Below are 20,366 nucleotides of genomic sequence, written 5' to 3'. Positions count from 1 at the left end.
TTTCACCATTTCATAACTACTGACCAGTCAGCCTCACCTCCGTGCCCTGTAAGATCATGGAGCAGATAGTCCTGGAAGATATATCGAAGCATGTGGAAGACAGGGAAGTGATTAGAGACAGCCAACATGGCTTCACCAAGGGCCAATTGTGCCTGACTAATCTAGTGGCCTTCTATGATGGAGTGACTGCATCAGTGAACAAGGGAAGAGCTATGGATGTAATCTATCTATACTTCTGTAAGGCCTTTGATGTGGTCCCCCACAACATTCTGGACTATAAATTGGAGAGAGATGGGTTTGATGGATAAGGAATTGACTGGATGGCCGCGTCCAAAGAGTTACAGTCAGTGGCTCAATATACAAGTGGAAACCAGTAATGAGTGGTGTCCCTCAAGGGTCCATACTGGGACCAATACTATTTAATATCTTCATTAATGACATAGACATGAGTGCACCCTCAGCAAGTTTGCAGATGACACCAAGCTGAGTGGTGCGGTTGATTTGCTAGAGGGAAGGGATGTCATCCAGAGGGACCTTGACAGACTCGAGGAGTTGGCACGTGCGAACCTCACGAAGGTTAACAAGGCCAAGTGCAAGGTCCTGCACCTGGGTCGGGGCAATCCCCAATATCAGTACAGACTGGGGGATTGGGAGCAGCCCTGCTGAGAAGGACTTGGGGGTACTGGTGGACAAAAAATGGGACATGAGCTGGCAATGTACACTTGCAGCCCAGAAAGCCAATCATATCCTGGGCTGCATAAAAGGAAGCGTGGCCAGCAGGTCAAGGGAGGTGATTGTGCCCCTCTACTTTGCTCTGGTGAGACCCCACCTGGAGTACTGCATCCAGCTCTGAGGTCCCCAGTGCAAGAAAGACGTGGACCTGTTGGAGTGGGTTCAGAGGAGGGCCGCAAAGATGATCAGAGGGCTGGAACACCTCTCCTATCAAGAAAGGCTGAGAGAGTTGGGGTTGTTCAGCCTGGAGAAGAGAAGGCTCTGGGGAGACCTTATTGCAACCTTTGAGTACTTAAAAGGGGCTTATAAGAAAGCTGGGGACAGACTTTTTGCCAGGGCCTGTAATGACAGGACAAGGGCAATGGTTTTAAACTGAAAGAGGGTAGATTTAGACTGGACATAAGGAAGAAATTTTTTACAATGAGGGTGGTGAGACACTGGAACAGGTTGCCCAGAGAAGTTGTGGATGCCCCATCATTGGGAAGTGTTCAAGGTCAGGTTGGATGGGGCTCTGAGCAACCTGACCAACTGAAAGATGTCCCTGCCCATGGCAGGGGGGTTGGACTAAATGATGTTCAAAGGTCCCTTCCAACCCAAACCATTCTATGATTCTATATTTTGGATCAATTTGAAGTGGATTTTTTTATGGGAGTATTAGATGAGAGCACTGTACTACTCCTTTCTATGAATTACCAATCCCATGGAAGTGGAATGGCTTTGGATTGGCTAGAAACCGTGAAACATCAACCTTCTAACTTTCAGGACAAATGTTAGGGTAAAGGGAAAAAGTAATTTTAGAACCTGAAAACTTAATAAAACAGTTATTATGGCTAGGGACGGATAGAAATGAAAGAAAGCAACAATTCTTCTTAAATCTGCTTTACCCAAGGGTTCTATTCAATTCATCTAAAGAAAAAGCTTCCAGATATCTCACTGGGATCCAGTCCTTGGGTCTTGCATGGCAGTGCTTTCACAGCAGCGTGAGCATTTCCACATTTAGCTAATTCTTCCTGGGCGCTGTATATTGACCAGTAGGATAACTCCTGGGTCTCTAGTCTATGGGCACACAGTAGCATGAAATTAGTCAGTAGTCAACAGAAAGCAGTTCTACAGAGTTCATAAGTTGTCAGTTCTTTCTCTTATATTTTGACAGTTCAAATTAAAAAAAAGTCTGTGCTCTTCTGATTCTGCACATTGCCATAGTTTTGCTCTAATAGCAATGCGATCTTCATAAAACTGGTCTGTTTTATTCCCACTTATGGAGGTAGCAGGGAGAATTATATAGTTTGCAGTACTACTGTGGAAGAGTTGGAAACTGCTCAAGGGGAAGGGAACCTAAACACAGACTGGAGATGAGTAGTACAGGGCAATGTCATGAATGGGAAAATAGTTCTCTTCAGTAAGGAAGAGTTTGAGGGAACAAACTTTCTGAAGCTTCTTGGAGATCTTCAGTCATTTAGTAAATAATTCTTATCCACGCTTGTTATTGTTCCCAAAGACTTAGTAGTAGGTCATCTTGAAAGCTGATTATGTTCTTAAAATATGTTTGTAAGATATTCTTGCACATGTAATAAACTGCATGTGTATAACCACTGCATGTGTTTTTCTTTTTTAGCAAGAAGGTGTTGGTCGGACAAGTGTATACCATGCTGTGGTGGTCATATTTCCAGAATTCTTTTCCTGGGGGCTGTTGACAACTCCAGTGCGAACAGTAAGTATCACTGGTCTGTCTGTCTTCTTACAGTAATGACAAAAGTTAATTTTTTACTTACTAGGGATTATGATTTTAATTTGTTTTCCACTTCCTGCTTACCTTGTTAACTGAAATTCAGGGGTCATATCTTAACATTCACCGCTGTAGAAAAGTATCATACTAAAGCTGAGATGTGGACTGCTGGAAGACTAAAAGATACAGTCTAAAATACATTAGCAAAATACTGTATTACATTCTAAGTAGCTTTTATTCGCCTTTTAGAGTAACTCAATGTACTGATGAAAGACTCTCTGTAGAATTTTTTTTTTTAAGACTTCATAGTCCAATTCATCTACCAATCTTAACAGTTGAATTATATATACTTCTCATAACTAACTCTGTAGTCTAGTGTGGGCTGGTTGCTGTGCGAGCATATGACTTGAAGTAAAACGTGAAGGTTTTCATGTAAGAAATTGATTTTATAAGTATTTAATCTGTTCTGGAATGCAGTTATTTTCCAGATGAATAGATACTTTGAGTGTTTGGTAATAGCCAAACACTTGAGCCTTTTATCTGAAGACATGGGTCTTATCTGTTGAAATCAGGCCTGCCTAAGAGTAGTTAGCAAAAGTTTATTAGCCCAGTTTTTCACCAGATATCTGAGAGTACTTTGAATACATGACCAGCAAGGTTTTGTGGGACTGGAAGAAATTGGTGTTAACTATTTTCCTTCCCTAACCTCCAGATAGAATCAGCTACATCACTCTTAAAAGGTGTTTGTCTAACCTTCCTAAAAATATTTTCTGATCTCTTTAACACAGTCTAATAATAGAGTCTATATAAACAGTTAACAGATTTCCATAAAGTAGATGTTTCACTAGATATTGCTGTCCTGTCTTGCCAACATAAAACTATGAAGAAGCTTACTGGGTCTTCATCTTTTTCTTTATTTAAACCAGAGTGCTCATCTTCAAGTTGTGCTAGCTTGGCACTTCTCATTTAGAGGGATAATGTTCAAATACTAGTTCTTCCTCAGTCTTCAAGAAATTTCTTGAAGTAAAACTTTACAATACTAAATATGCCCACCTAATGTAAAATATGCAAATTAAAATAGTACCATATGAATTCATACTGTCAGTTACACGCAGGTCGAATTGTAGTTCTTGAAATTATTATTTCTCAGGGTGTGGTGGTGCATTTCCTCCCCCCCTCTCCTGGGCCGCTTGTTGATCTCAGAAATTTCCATGAAACCTCGGCCTTGGTGTACTGAGTCTGGCGGTTTAGCGCTCCGTGACTGTATCAGAAACTCTGCATAGCTGAGGCTGGGAACATACTCCTACTGCCTGGCCCAGGTGTCAAGTAGAACAACACTGAAACCTTGAGAATTTTTAGTAATTACCACCTGGGACTGTGGCCAGGATGGAAATTTATGGATGACTAAAGCCAATCATCTTGCGAACCTATAAACAGTGGTCCTAAGTGAGGCCCTTTGAGCTCTCCTGGACTGCAGCGGGCTGCACCCAGCATTTCCCTCTGAGTGGGACACCTCTCAGAGCTCGTGACCTCTCGAGTCTGCGATATTCGGAGGACCATCGCCGAAAGCTGATGACGGGACCTGGGCTGAACCCCTTCACTCCTCAAAGCTCAACCCTTTCGCCCGTTGAGAGGGAATGCCTAGACATTTGACGTGAATATTTCTTCAATGAAATCGAGGGGAATTTTTAACAGGTATACCTTCTGTACATATATATATATATATATATTTCTGTCTGTCTGTATGGTATGTTTGGACTAATAGTAAGCATAATCTGTAATTAAGTCGTGATTATAGTAGACTCTACTAACACTTATTTCATAAATATTAAACTAGTTAATGATTAAGTGCTACTAAAGTTTGTTAATGATTACGTGATGATTAAGTGTTGCTAAACTGTGAATGAACCCTAGACTGCTGCTAAACACATATAGTCCCTAAGATATAAACCCTTAGATGATTTTTCTTTATATGTTTCATCCGTGTAGTAAGTAGTAGAGTGAACCTTGCCATTGAATTCTGTTAGGTCGCACCTTCATAAATCTCTGTTAAAATCACTTTCTGCTAATACCTTTGACAGTGATTCTTTAAGTGGCCTCTAAACCACTCATTCGTGACACAGAGCACTATATTTAATGGTACCGTTATGAAGTGCTTCTAACTTTAAAGGTAAATTCTTAGTTCAACTGAAGTATGTGGATTTTATACTTGTAGAAATGAAAGTGGTGGTCTTGACTATCTTCCTGTATTTGGAATGTTCTATTCTTCTTTTACATGGTCTTGAATAATTATGAGGCTGTTGCTTTGGACTGAAAATTTAATTTAAAGCACTGACTTAAATATAATAGTGTAACTTGTCTAACACAGGCGTAGATGATTTATGTATGCTTGGGGGTCATCTTCAGTTGTAGTCAGCTCTTCAGAAAGCACAGTATTTGACATTTCAGATCTGGTTTAATACTTTGCACCCTTCTCTCTTAACATGCTTGTGGTGTAACTTACATTGGCCTGCTGATCAGGCAGCACTACTAGAGGTCATGCAGAGCTTTCTTGTGAGCAAGGTCCAGCCTTTGAACTCTCAGCTACCTGTTTTTGCTCAAGAGGGCTTGTCTGGTGGCAAGAAAAGGGCAGAAATGGAAATGCCTGGCTTGTTGATCAAAACTCATATAATCTCAATTTTTTTTAAATTTTTTTTTGTTTGTGTCCCGATGCTCCAGGTCATACTCAACATTCAATCAGATTAAAAGTGTTGTCTATTATCAAAATAAATTGTATGCAGTCTATGATAGCTGAGATTAGAGTTCACTTTTTAGATTTTTTTCACTTCTTTTGACATCTGTTTGTCAGGGAAGCTGTAGTGCTTGTTATGTGACACTATACTTAGATGATAAAAGATTTAAAGTGATTTAGGTTTAAAGATTTAAAGGATATTTTGCTTACAAAATGCCTAAAGCTTATGCTCATTATTCTTATTTATGGGCTTGTAAGGAAATATTAGCATAAGCTATATTAATCACTTAATGGCATATTCTTTTCAATATCATATTTTTGTGAATATGTAAATGTTAGTATCAAGTAGAACTCTAGAGTACTTCCCTCTATCAGTTTGCCAATTTGCATTTCTCTTGTCTATGAAGTAAAATAAATTAATATCAAAAGCTAGAACCAATATCATCAGTGGTTGCCTCCTACCAAAATTCTGGATAATACTTTGCAGAAAGATAATTAGATTTGACTGAGTTTCCTGCTTGCTTTTTTCATTAAGATTTGCAAGACATTGTCTGCTTTCTAGAGTAGCTTTATTGATCTCCAACTTGAGACTGACTCTCTTCTTTTCCACTCACATTATAAGATCAAGGGCCAAATGGATACAACATTGTTCTGAATAGCTAAACAGATGGAGGTATTGGAAGGAAAAGGAGTGTTGTCACCCGGCACTATGGGGAGAGACAGGTTCTTTTGGGAATCCTTGACAGAATGATGATGGCATTAAGTTGTAGCTACAATTAAAGCTTTATTTTTTAACAGAATTTTATGATTAGCATAGCATGGAATCTTATGATCAGTCGCACAGGATTTTTAATAAGCAGAATCAGTGTAGCACAATTTTATAAGTAACGTAGCACAGAATTTTATAGCACAGCTTAGCTTATGGTTTCTAATCACCTGGACCCTCTGCAGATCAGGTCAAATCTCAATACATGACTTGCCATATCAATATAACAATCATAATCTAGACTCGAAAAACATATAAATACGAGTCAGTCACTCAATCCTCAGAAGAAGCAGACGATGGTGGAGGTGTCCCTGACCACTGGGGGATCATGGGTTTTGCCGTCCAGCAGCAGTTCCGGTCCAAGTCCCACTTAGGACTTGTAACTGCTTGATTTTATAGACACCCTGTGTGCTGCTACGCTTCCCTGTTCTGTGTCAGGGTCACCACCACCTGTTTGGCCAGGTGCCTGGGACCTTCAAGGCCAGTAAGGAGGGGAGTAGTCGGCCTGGTGCCCAGGAACCTTGAAGCCGATAGGGAAGGGGAGAAGAAGTCTGCCTGATGCGCAGGACCTTCAGGGAGTGATGAGGAAGGAAAAAAGGACTGATACATGACCAGCTTGGTAACAGAGAATGGCCGTTTACCTTATAAAATGGAATTAGTTATGCTAACCATATTACTAGGGGTCAGGAGCAGGGGTTACTGGTCTCAAGTGTATATAAGCAGAATTATCTGAGCAATAGTTAATATGATAACAACCTTTGTCAAACTTATGGTTTGAGAATCTTGCCCATTCCTGAAAAATGATGCCGATGTTTTTTCAGTGACACTAAAGTGTTGTCCTTTGGCCTAGTGGCTTTCTCAATATGCATATAAATAACTTTTGTAGATGTTGCCACTTTTGTCTTATATATCTTATATGCCACTTATCGATATAGAAACAGCAAGCCAATTTGAAGTAATCTTTTAAAAGAGCTTGAACATATTCTGGTTTACATAGACATTGCTCATCTAGCATTGATCTCTAAAAAGTGTGCGTATATGCTCTTTGATTATTGCAGAAACTTTTAAAATTGATACAGTACCACCTGTGAGGCATTTTAACTCTCTTCCATCTATTTAGTATAATTTAACACACTTGGCCTTGAATTAAGGCTACTGTTAAAGCACCTTAAATGAATTCATAGCAGTAGTTAAAGAATGCATCAACCATTCAGAACATTTGCTAGTGTTTATAAGCATTTAGTTGTTCATTAAAACTGTTTCTAATTGTATGGCTATTGAATATCTGCAGCTTGTGCTCATAACAATAAGTTGGCTGTCATACTTGTGGCGAATAAGGACACGGACTCCGTCTGAGAGGGCACGAAGACGAAGACGAAATCCTTTATTATACAGCACAAGCGCCTTTTTATACCTCACATTATGCCACGTACGCACTTCAAAGAATTCCCTAGTACATCCCCTAAGCAAAAGGTCATCTCGACACTCCTCCGCTAATTTCCTTATCTTTGTCACGCCCTCAGAACCGTGAACTGCCACCTCTTATCTCCCTTTTTCCCACGGCTTCTTTCACTTCCCATCTTCCCATGGCTTCTTGTTTACCAACGCTATGATACTGCTTGTACTCTCAGACATTGATTCCTCCACAATACTTTTCTTTCGTCAACTTCCACGTCCCTAAGTCTGATTTAAGGTGGCAATAATTCTCTTAAATGGACACTGTAATATGTAATGTGGAGGGGTTCAGGAAGACGTGGAGCCTATGGGTGCATACAATTCAGAAACAGTTTGTATAGTGCCTTTTTGGGCAATCGTGAATATAGATTGTGTGGGGTTTTTTTCCTTGACAGAATAAGTTAGCTGAACCTCATTTTCACTCCTTATTAGTAACAATGGTTAAGTCAACCTTTTGAAGGAATTATCTACCTCAAAAGTTCTGTGATTTGCATGATATAGGTGCTTTTTGCTTACATTAATTCCCTTTCTGAGCAAAGTACCCCAAACCAAAATATCTTTGCTGTAGTGTTGTAAGTGCCCACAGAGGAATTTATACCAGTAAATTGATATTAAAGCTTGTCAATATTTTCTCATGAAGACAAATGAGAGTATAATTCTGGGGTAAGATACCTTTTTAACAAGTCCAAATAGAGCTTTCCTGTTTTACAAATCGCATCTAAACTTTGAATCATTTTTTTTTTCCCCACCTCTCTTGATTCAAACAATGTGTTTCTTTTTTTTCTTTTTTTTTTTTTCCCCCTTCAGGTCTTACATGAAATATTTTCCCACCATATGTTTTTAATGAATGGTCTTATTCAAGGTGTTAAGGTAAGACTGTTTAGAAACACTGACCTAAATATTCTGTGTATTCCTGTGTTGTAATTAGTCTTCAGTTGCCATAAGAACATCCTGGACATTGAGAATGTAATTAGTTCTTAAACCATTTTTTCATTGTCATGGTTGTGTGTTCTTGGACTTGATTCAAGATTTATGGTTAAATGTAGAATCTTGAAACAAATGAAATATTTCTCAGAAGTTTTAATACCTCTCATTTGAATAGGTACCAGTTCATTATTGTAATCATGGTAAGGATCCCTCTAAGAATAGAGGTAACTTTTTAATGTTTGCCTTTTCATGTTAAATGATATACATCAAAAGCATATTAATACAGCCATGATGATGCTATTGAGATAAAAAATGTAACACTTAAACCATTATAATTTTGTCCAACATGGTATAAAAGTTAGTTTTCAGCAGGTTTTTTTTTCTGGTCTGTCTTTTATGAGTTTTTTGAACATTCTGGGATGGTCAAGATGTTCAGGGTAGTTTATCACTTACTTATGATACCTTTGTGTTCAGACAGTGGTCGTGCTAGATTGTTGCCACAAAAAAATGCTTGAAAAAAATATTCTTGAGCATAGGTAAAACTTCAGAATGTTTCTTCTTTGCTTAACCATCTTACTGAGAGACTTCAAAGCACTTAGTGATAAGTTATACCAAGTATTAATTTATAGCAGCCAGAAATTTAGTTTTGTACTCTGTAACAGGTTGTAAGTCAGCTTTAGCTATAAAAACAGGACAACTTTAGCAAGAAATTGCTAGCTTGATATCTTTCACAGTAGACTGGCAGTTTCAGAAAACACCATGCACTAGGGATTTAGGGATGTCTCAAACTAGAAATTAACTTATTCTCTTAGCAAAACAAAGTTTATGTTCCTCCTAGTGCTTTCTCTCAACTCTTTTCAAAGAGAACAGTTAAGTTACCTGAAACCTTGCCTTAAGATGCTCTTGTCTGAGTTAGAGAGGAATTTGGATTTGGGACCCAGCACAAAGAAGTCTTTTGATAAAGGCTAAGAAGTTGTCATTTGTGAAACTTGGCTATAGGTTTTGGATATTTTTAAGAAGCTTTTGCCATCTGTGATACCTCTTTATTGAAACAAATGGAGATTGGATTTAAAAAATGAGGTGAAAAAATTTTCATTCAGGTTTAATAAATTTAAAACATAAAGCATCTAAATCAGAGAAAAGTAGACTGGAAGAAATTGTGTACAATTTCTGTTATCTAAACTTTTTGCATTCAATTTCTGAATCAAATTGCAGTCAAGTTCCATTTATATTGCAGTTAAAGTGAAACTTGGAAATGTAAATTAAGATATATTGTTTTTTCTTCTGTTACAGGTTTTTTTGTCCTTTCTCAGTGCTCCACTAATAGGTGCTCTATCAGATGCATGGGGAAAAAAATAATTTATTCTTCTTACAGTTTTCTTCACCTGTGCCCCAATTCAGTTAATGAGAATAAGCCCATGGTAAGCGGTACAGGCTGCAGTAGGGAACTGGTCAACAGAGCAGGAAATTCAACCACAGGAGGAGTAGTTCGGGCAAATGGGAGGGGGGAAAAACACTTTCTTTTTAATATAAGATTATATTTTTCTGGAGCTTTTTTATTTAAGGGTTGTTAAATTTGTGGGTCTTAAAAGTAGAAATTATGGAAGGTGATTTTAGTTACTGTATTCGTACAAATATAGCAGTAATTGAAATGGTTTGATAGCACTAACTTATAGTTTTGAGCTCAACTGTTTTCTCTGAGGCCTCGTAAGATGCTGTAATAAACATTTTTCAAGCTAAATGAATCTCAAAATTTATTTGACCACATAAAAGTATAATTGCTACAAAGCAGAACTTTTAGCATTTTGATTAGGAAACTTTGAAGTCTTAACTGAATGGAATTGACTTAGTGACTGGAATCTTTTCTGTTACCTTTTCTGTAATATTTGCCTATATAGCTGATGCAACACAAGAACATGAAAGAATTGCAGGCTATGGACTGGTAAGATATGCTAAATTTAAATTTGAAAAATGTCAGATTGTGACCTTTGTATTGAACTTGTGTTTTGATATACAAGTTGTTTCCTGATTCATGCAATGAGGCTGATAAAGAAAGGAACGAGCCATAGATCAAGGATGTGTTAGAATTTGGAAAGTCTAGTTCAGATTTGCTACTGCTGCACAGACTGCTCTATGCTCATAGAAAAGTAGAATCAGTTCGACTACTTTACCTGCATCCAGGGCATGTTTAGCAAAACGTATTGTTTTAGGCTTTGCAGCCAGAATAAGAAGTGTTGTTAATGGCAATACAAGTTACTTGATGCTTGGTTTGGCAATATCTCTCCCCTGCCCTTGATTTGTACTTTTGGTGTGAATTTTTTAAAAAATATAGAATGGATCTATGTAGAATGGCTTTCCTATAGCCATATATAGGGAGGAAGGGTGAAACCACATAATGCAGTCTTTCTAGTAACTTACTACCTTTGTTAGTTAGCAAAGGGAGAAGAAAGTAGTTCAGTTTGTACAAACCAGCTTTTCCAAAAATGATGTAATTCCTGTCTAGCTTGCTTTTGTGAATATCTATATCGGTTTAGGTTTTGTGTAACCAGAGGCCCATCGGTAGGTACCTTTAATCTTTCAACTTCATTTATCCTGTCATCCTCTGTGCATCTGTTTAACTATACAGTTATTCATGGACTTGATTCTTGGCTGATGGTACTGTACTTTGAGCTGTAAGGGCTAATCTAAAAATAAAGGGAAGCCTTAGGAATGTGTGAATCTCAGATGTTGATTTAATAGTTAAGAAAATAAAGGATATGGTTCTCTTGCACCAAACTTGTGTGTATTGTTGTAGCAGAGGACAAAATAGGATTAAAAGTTCTGGAATTCCCATTTTATTTCTCCTGCCTATAAAGGGCCATAAGTGTAGTTGGAGGATCTATTTGTCTGCCTTCAAACAGTGGTTTCTTGGGGTTTGTTTTTTGTTGTTGGTTTTTTTGTTGTTGTTGTGGGGTGTTTTTTTTTTTGTTTGTTGTGGTTTTAAAGAGCAGCTTGATCTAAAATTCTATAAAATGATAGACCCTAAGGTGTAATTGTTTCAATGAGGTCTGTGTCTTTTTCCAATTGTTTTGTCTGTTGTACCTTTTTCTTAAGATTTTTTTTTTCCTAGCTTGGTGTAAAACTAAATTTCTACTTTGTGTTTTTACTTATTCTATAGAATAGTTATGTAGAGGATTTTTATTTTTGGGGGAGGAAAAGAATGGTAATTGTTTAAAAACCAAAAAAAAAATTTTTTTCTAACCTCTTCTCACAATTTTGGTAGTGAAATTAAACTACAGCACCTCAGTTTTTTCATCATGTTCCTCTGAATATAAGTGATCATTTAGTAGTTGCATGTCCTTACAACATAATATGAAGCAGTACAGTTGTTATTGATCTTGGAAATCATTAGCTATGACAACTAGTTTGCTGTGCTTTCCAGTGGTACAGCTGTAGCTACATGTATTTAAAATGCAAACTGTTAACAAAGGCATTATCTATTACTTTGTTCAGTGATGGGTGTGGAGGAAAGTGGAGAAACTTTATTTGGACCCATATTGCAGCCATATGTGATTTTTGATTTAAATATTGTGTGGTCTGATTGTGGGTGTTGTGGGTTTTTGCTGGTTGTGTGGGTTTTTTGGGGGGGGTTGTGGTTTTTTTTTTTTTGGCTGTTGTTGTGTGGGTTTTGGGGGGTGGGTTTTGTGGTTTTTTTTGTTATTTTGTTGTGGTGGTTTTTTTGGTTTTTTTTTGGTTTTTTAGCTGGATTGGGGTGGGGGGAGCAAGTTAGTCTATTATTCTGCAATGACAGAATAAACCATTTTGACAACTTTGTAAACTCTTCTTGTGCATAGGTATCTGCCACCTTTGCAGCAAGTTTGGTAACTAGTCCTGCCATTGGAGCATACCTGTTTGCCAGCTATGGAGATCACCTTGTTGTGCTAGTGGCCACAACGGTGGCTGTTGTGGACATCTGTTTCATTCTGCTAACTGTACCAGAATCTCTACCTGAGAAAATGAGGCCTCCTTCAGGGGGAGCTTTTATATCATGGGAACAAGCAGACCCTTTTGCAGTAAGATACACTACTACCAAATAACTGTTCTGTAAATTTCAGGAATGTTTAAGTTTATTGGTAGTTTGACTATTCGATACACCATAATCTCTGCTGTTGCACAAAAAAGTCCAGTTACGCTTTAAACCAAACAAAAAAAAACCCATGCAACTTTGTAGATTAAATGTTCTTTGAATTGAAAACAAGTTTTGGAGGGAAATCCAAAGGGAAAATGCTTTATTTTTCTAACCTACTTTGTCTTTTACGGTAAGAAAAAAGGCTGAATTCTTATGGTGCTGCAGACCCCCAAAACTGATATTGTAAGTTTTTTCCATATTCATTTCATGCTTTTTGCTTTCTGAAACTTATTTGTGTTTATGCATTACACGTTGATATCTTGAGAAGAGAGAATGAATTGCTCTTAATGAGATCAACCTGCTCAGAATTGGTTGTGAATGTTGAGATGAGTGACATGCTTGAAATACTGCAGTTAAAGAATTTGATTTCTGCATTTTATTTGTTACTCAAACTGGTATGTATTAAAGGTGAACAAGTATAAGAAATATACACTGAGAAATGCTCTCATAATTAGGCAATAGGAGCATATAGAGTAGTAATGAGGCTATAATATTTGCTAGCATATTTCAGGGCAGATTATTATGGAGATAAGTTAGAAGATACTTGTGGTGGGTTGACCCTGGCTGCACACCAGGTGCCCACCAAGCCACTCTATCACTCCCCCTCCTCAAATGGACAGGGGGAGAAAAATACAACAAAAGGCTTGTGGGTCGAGATAAGGACAGGGAGATCGCTCAGCAATTACAGTCACGGGCAAAACAGACTCGACTTGGGAAAATTAATTTAATTTATTGCCAATCAAAATCAGAGTAGGGTAATGAGAAATAAAAACTAAATCTTAAAACACCTTCCCCCCACCCCTCCCTTCTTCCCAGGCTACAACTTCATTCCCGATTTCTCTACCTCCTCCCCCTGAGCAGCACAGGGGAATGGGGGTTGTGGTCAGTTCATCACATGTTGTCTCTGCCGCTCCTTCCTCCTCACTCTGTTCCCCTGCTCCAGCGTGAGGTCCCTCCCATGGGAGACAGTCCTCCATTAATTTCTCCAATGTGGATTCTTCCTATGGGCTGCAGTTCTTCACGAACTGCTCCAGCGTGGGTCCTTTCCATGTGTCCTTTCCACAGGGTGCAGTCCTTCAGGAACAGACTGCGCCAGCATGGGTCCCCCACGGGGCCACAAGTCCTGCCAGCAAACCTGCTCCTGCATGGGGTCCTCTCTCCACGGGGTCACAGGTCCTGCCAGAAGCCTGCTCCAGCACAGGCTTCCCATGGGGTCACAGCCTCCTTTGGGCACATCCACCTACTCTGGCATGGGGTCCTCCATGGGCTGCAGGTGGATATCTGCTCCACCGTGGACCTCCATGGGCTGCAGGGGGACAGCCTGCCTCACCATGGTCTTCACCATGGGCTGCAGGGGAATGTCTGCTCCTGTGCCTGGAGCACCTCCTCCCCCTCCTTCTTCACTGACCTTGGTGTCTGCAGAGTTGTTTCTCTCACATCTTCTCACTCCTCTCTCCCAGCTGCTGTTGCGCAGCAGTTTTTTCCCCCTTCTTAAATATGTTATCACAGAGGTGCTACCACCGTTCCTGATTGGCTCAGCCTTAGCCAGCGGTGGGTCTGTCTTGGAGCCGGCTGACATTGGCTCTCTTGGACATAGGGGAAGCTTCTGGCATCTTCTCACAGAAGCCACCCCTGTAGCCCCCCTGCTACCAAAACCTTGCCATGCAAACCCAATACACTATGTATTTCCCTAAATATTATATGATGCTGTTTTCAGTGAATAGTCAAAATTTGACACTGAATTACAGCTTCAAAAATAAAATGGGAGCCTCTACAGAAGACTGAAATATCGTGAATCTTATCGAAAAAATGGCTGGTTTTAACTTAATACTTGGCTTAACTATTTCCTTGTAAGATTTCCTCCCCCTCAGTTTTTTGACTAATATGCATGGGTAAAAGTAGATTTTAAAAAAATTTGAATTTGCCTTCTGCTTTCTTTATGCTTCCATTAGGCTTTGTATTCATGTTTTCATGTTTTAATGCTTGTTTCACTTCTTTGTCTTACAGTCTCTTAAGAAGATTAGAAAAGATTCTACGGTTCTCCTGATACAGTGTTTTTCTCCTATCTGCCTGAGGCTGGCCAATACTCTAGCTTTTTTCTATATTTGTGACAGGTAAATGTTGGTCATTTCATATCTTGATAAGGATGTTTAAATAGGGATTCCCTCAGACTTGTTTCTTGATGAAGACTTTGCTTAGAAAACTGCTTTTTGGGAAAATATAGCTTTAAAAAATAAAGGCTGAGATACTTTGCTAAGCCAAGAACTGAATGAAACTGGAAACTTGGAAGTGTGAACCCTGCTGTAGCTCTGTAGCTTAAGCATCTGTTGTTCCCATTTAGTGTTGTCTGTGGGAGGGGACAGAGAATTTCAATTTCCAGATATGTGGATTTCTCTGGCTCTTTTTTTAGGATTGTTTTTCTTGTGTGGATTTCTTGGCAAATAATAAAGTTAAGGGTTATTCTCAAAGATATGAATGCTTCCCTTCATGAATTCAGGTTATAAGCAGGGATCAGTATTTTCTTTTAAGGGGAGGGTTTTTTTTAATTTTTAAATTTTTTTTGCTAGTGATTCTTCTGGACTATTGGGCATTTGTTTTATGCATTTTCTGTTTCTATTCAGATTATAGGTTTTGGGTCTGTTAGAATTGCAGCATTTATAGCTGTGGTAGGAATTCTGTCTATAATAGCTCACGTTAGTTTTTTGTTTTTTTTTTTAGCATTTTATTAATCAGTACAAAATTGGATGCTGAGGCACTCTTTTCTGAGTATAAAACTTGTCTATAAACTTCTTACATACTTTGAAATGCCAGTAAATCTTGCATTCGCTAAAGATTATATTCATATAGTAAATTCCTCTCCCTTTAGGTAGACTTTTTCTTTAGAAATACTGGAACTAGGCATCAAAAAAAAAAAAGAAACTAAAATTCACTAAACTTGCATCAGTAAACTTACTGAAAACTCTGGCTTCAAATTATTAAAATGGTGTAGGAATTAGTTTAACCATGCTTAATGCAAGGCCTTCTGGAAGGGGGGCGTGATATATATTTTAAATAAAACTCATCCTACTTGCATCTACGCTCATAGATTTAATTGGCTCGTGCTATCAAACTCGCATGTGAACAAACACACGTGTCCATGTGGTCTGGCCAGGGTTACTTAGGCTCAACATGGAGGTTGAAGAACTTTAAGGCCTTGGTACGTTGCTTTTGTTCCTCTTAACTGACAACAGTGTGCTGGTTTGTGGACAGGTCTTCTATACCTTTTAGAAGTCAAACAGTTATTATAGTGTGACTTTTTCTTTTTTCATTTTTTTTTTTCCCTCTCTGTCCTTATTTACTTCATCCTCATAAATCTTGCTGTCTCTGTCTATTTCCTCATTTGGGTATCTTTATGGCTACTGTTTGTCTTCCTGTTGTGATAACAGGAAGAGGAATGGCACATGCAATGTGCTGTAACCTTGTTGCCAAGGTTACAAGTGGAGGTCTTAATATTGTGATGTAAACAGCATATTCCTCAGTGTTTACCTGTTTTACTGGTGTCAGTTGTCCTTGATTATCGAACAAGCAATTCTTTTAACCCATGCTCTATTGTTTGTTCTGATGCTTTTATATGCACTTACATTTTTCCAATCATACTTTATTCAGACCAGTCTTAATATTGTTGCTAAAAATCTCTAAAATGGATGCTGTTCTGCTACATAATTTTCAATATTAAAAGGAGGAAACTCTGCATGGATTTTTTTTTTAAAACTCTATTTTTTTTGAAGTATGCAGATTATTGAAATAAGCTTTTCTTCATAAATGCTGATTTACAACTTGTCATGTTGGCTGTCTCCAGAAAGTACTGATCATATGTAGATAGAATTATTTTATTTTTTGCTATTTAGCTTTCAAACTAGCTGTGTCTAAAGCTTAAGAATGGGAACAAACAAGAAGGAAAGGAAAGCAGGGCTTCATCATGTGTAACTGTTACTTGGGAAGACAAATGCCATAACTCCAAATTTCCCCCCTTCCTCCTTCTTCCTCTGAGCTTTTATTGCTGAGCATGATGTCATATGGTATGGAATATCCCTTTGGCCAATTTGGGTCAGCTGTCTCGTCTGTGTCCCCTCCCAACTTCTTGTGTACCCCCAGCCTACTCGCTGGCGGGGCAGCATGAGAAGCAGAGAAGGCCTTGATGCTGCGTAAGGACTGTTCAGCAGTAACTAAAACATACCTAAGTTATCATCAGCACTGTTTTCATCACAATTCCAAAGCATAGCCCCATACAAGCTACTATGAAGAAAATCAACTTTATCCCAGGCAAACCCAGTACATTATGTTAAAGAATAATGTGTGCGCTATTAACTGAGGGAGGCTGTCTGTGTGGACTTTATCTTATTGGGAACTGTTTGACTCTTGCCATGAGGCTATTGCTGTTGTATCTGAATCTGGGCTTCCTTCCCCCTCAGTAGTAACACCCCTTCTAATAGATGATAAACAGTGGTTGGTCTTCAGAATTTGTTTCCATGTGCAAATAAAAAGGTCAAATGAGCAATGTGAAGAGTAAGTAGAATATGCAATAAAAGATGCATAGGAAAGGGGCTTGGCTGAATTTTGATGCATGTGGTGAAGTAATGGAAGCAGCAGGGTTTGCTCATTGATTTTAATTGTAAATTTGGATAGTAATTCACCTTGCCTAAAGATATATATTTTTTTTTCTCTAACAGTCTTTTCCTCTAGTATTTGTAGATACTGCTAAATTCAACCTGTGTCCAACCCATATTATCTTAAGATGATACAGCCTTTTATTGTGGAACTTCCTACTCTGTGAGGAAATAGAATTGTAGGGATGGAAGCAGAAGCCTGTTTACAGTAGAAATGGACACTGAGATATAATGTGCCTAGAGAAGGCAATACATACACTTCTGGAGTCCTTAAGCAGAAGTGGAAACCCTTTAATAGTTAACAATGTTCATACATCAAATGTTGACATGACTAGTTGTCTGCATTTTGAATTTAATGCACGAAAAGTAGCAGCATGAATGTTGTGAATTTCCTCAGCAGTTGGAAGGTTGTAAAAGGTGAAATTATTTTAATGATCTTTTTTAACAAAAAAACACTTCTGGATGAAATAATTTCTCTTGCAGACTGTGTTTCTCAGTATCTTGATGAGGTCAATAGGGAACAAAAATACAATTCTCCTTGGCCTTGGCTTTCAAATCCTTCCGTTGGCTTGGTGTGGTTTTGCATCTCAGTCTTGGCAAGTGTGCAATGCATACCTCTTATGGAACTGAAAATGTAAATCCTACCATTTCGTTCTGTTATCATGAGTATTTAAGTGTTCTGTGAATTAAACATTCTTCTCCTCATTACACTGCAAAAGCTCGGCCTGTATCTTGCCAACATAGGAAAAATAGAATTTTCCAGGTATATAGTATAAATTGTAGAGTAACAGCCCTTTTGAAAAAGGACTCTGCACCATTTTAGTACACTGTTTTGGTTTAGGTCTTCATTAAAACTTTATTTTGCAAATTCACAAACTAGTAAGTAGTATGTTCTCTCCAGTAATTCCATTAGATTCATTCTATCAATCAGTTACTGGACCTCTGCTTTTTATTTCTACCATGTCATTATTCTCTTACTATAACTATTTTTGGTCTTGGAAACTTTATAGAGCTTCTTTATTGGAAAAGCTATCTGTAAATAAATTTGACTAGAACCGTAAGCTGGAACAACTTTTTCCTTACAAAGTTTTATGTCCTATAGACAGTGATGAATGTATGTTTGTCAGAGTGCTCCCTAGTGCATTATACAAGTTAGAGAAGAACTACTTCACCTGGAGACCCTCTAAAACTTCCTTTGTACAGTCTTCGTAGAGGGGAAGCCAATACAGCATTTCACTTGCACTCCCTTCTTTTCCTCTACTTTAATAGCTAGTATAGAATCAAAAACTTCAGTTTTAACAAGCTCAGGGTAAATTGTGAGAAGGGAGGAGGAAGGTGCCCCTGACCAGATAATTGCTACTGTCTTTAGTTATTTTAATTAAGAGGACTTCTGAAAGTGGGTTAAGCCCTAAATGAGGGTGGCCTTGTGGCCTTTTTTCAGGTAGGGAGAAGAAAAGTGAAGGGGACACAACTAAATGGGCATTCTGTTTTCTAATTAAAATTATGTATTTAACACAGGATGATGTGGGCAGCAGGAGCTGTAGCAGCCATGTCAAGCATTACATTCCCAGCAATCGGTGCTTTGGTTTCACGAAATGCAGTCTGATCAGCAAGGCTAGCATTATATCAGCTTGTGTTTCGGCATCAAAGACGGCTTTCTTGGATGACTGTCTAGAAAGTAGAATATTTATCTAGTCATACTTTTCAAATAGGTTGATGAGTAAAGAGTTTCTTTTATAGTAGCCATGGAAGTCTAGCAATCTATACAGAGAGGAAAGAGGTAGATACATTTGACAGATTTTCATTGCAAAATGCATACTTTCTGTCGGATTAGTCTCTTCTAGCTTCCTCTAAAAGTGTTAACTGCAAAAGCAACAAAAAAATATGTGGAACAAAAGCAACAAAAAAATGAGCTGGAAGACAGGGATGGCGAGCAGGATAAACCCCCCATAATCCAAGAGGAAGAAGTTAATGACCTGCTATGCCACCTGGACGTTCACAAGTCTATGGGGCCAGATGGGATCCACCCGAGGGTACTGAGGGAGCTGGCGGAGGAGCTTGCCAAGCCACTCTCCATCATTTACCAGCAGTCCTGGTTAACAGGGGAGGTCCTGGATGACTGGAGGCTTGCCAATGTGACGCCCACCTACAAGAAGGGCTGGAAGGAGGATCCAGGGAACTACAGGCCTGTCAGCCTGACCTCGGTGCCGGGGAAGATCATGGAGCGGTTTGTTTTGAGGGCGCTCACAAGCCATGTCCAGGACAACCAGGGGATCAGGCCCAGCCAGCACGGGTTCATGGAAGGCAGGTCCTGCTTGACTAACCTGATCTCCTTCTATGACCAGGTGACCCGCCTAGTGGATGAGGGAAAGGCTGTGGATGTGGTCTACCTGGACTTCAGTAAAGCCTTTGACACTGTCTCCCACAGCATTCTCCTAGAGAAGCTGGCGGCTCACGGCCTAGACAGGTACACTCTTTGCTGGGTAAAAAACTGGCTGGACGGCCGAGCCCAGAGAGTTGTGGTGAACGGAGTTAAATCCAGTTGGCGGCCGGTCACGAGCGGTGTTCCCCAGGGCTCGGTTTTGGGGCCGGTCCTGTTCAATATCTTTATCAATGATCTGGACGAGGGGATTGAGTGCTCCCTCAGTAAGTTTGCAGACGACACCAAGCTGAGCGGGAGTGTTGATCTGCTCGAGGGTAGGAAGGCTCTGCAGAGGGACCTGTACAGACTGGATCGATGGGCCGAGGCCAATTGTATGAGATTCAACAAGGCCAAGTGTCGGGTCCTTCACTTTGGCCACAACAACCCCAGGCAACGCTACAGGCCTGGGGAAGAGTGGCTGGAAAGCTGCCCAGAGGAAAAGGACCTGGGGGTGCTGATTGACAGCCGGCTGAACATGAGCCGGCAGTGTGCCCAGGTGGCCAAGAAGGCCAACGGCATCCTGGCCTGTATCAGAAATAGTGTGGCCAGCAGGAGTAGGGAAGTGATTGTGCCCCTGTACTTGGCACTGGTGAGGCCGCACCTCAAATACTGTGTTCCGTTTTGGGCCCCTCACTACAAGAAGGACATGGAGGTGCTGGAGCGTGTCCAGAGGAGGGCAACGAAGCTGGTGAAGGGCCTGGAGCACAAGCCTTATGAGGAGCGGCTGAGGGAACTGGGACTGTTTAGTCTGGAGAAGAGGAGGCTGAGGGGAGACCTCATCGCGCTCTACAAC

At 39.5% G+C, this 20,366-nt stretch overlaps 1 pseudogene; it reads left to right on the top strand.

Moving 5' to 3' along the window:
- The window catches only part of LOC142074952 (hippocampus abundant transcript-like protein 1), an 83,062-nt pseudogene extending 64,305 nt beyond the window's left edge, over positions 1–18,757 (top strand).
- Positions 18,758–20,366: the final 1,609 nt, after the last annotated feature.

Source organism: Calonectris borealis, chromosome W (assembly GCF_964195595.1).
Source record: "Calonectris borealis chromosome W, bCalBor7.hap1.2, whole genome shotgun sequence".
Taxonomy (NCBI): domain Eukaryota; kingdom Metazoa; phylum Chordata; class Aves; order Procellariiformes; family Procellariidae; genus Calonectris; species Calonectris borealis.
This window is presented reverse-complemented; position numbering and strand designations above follow the sequence as displayed.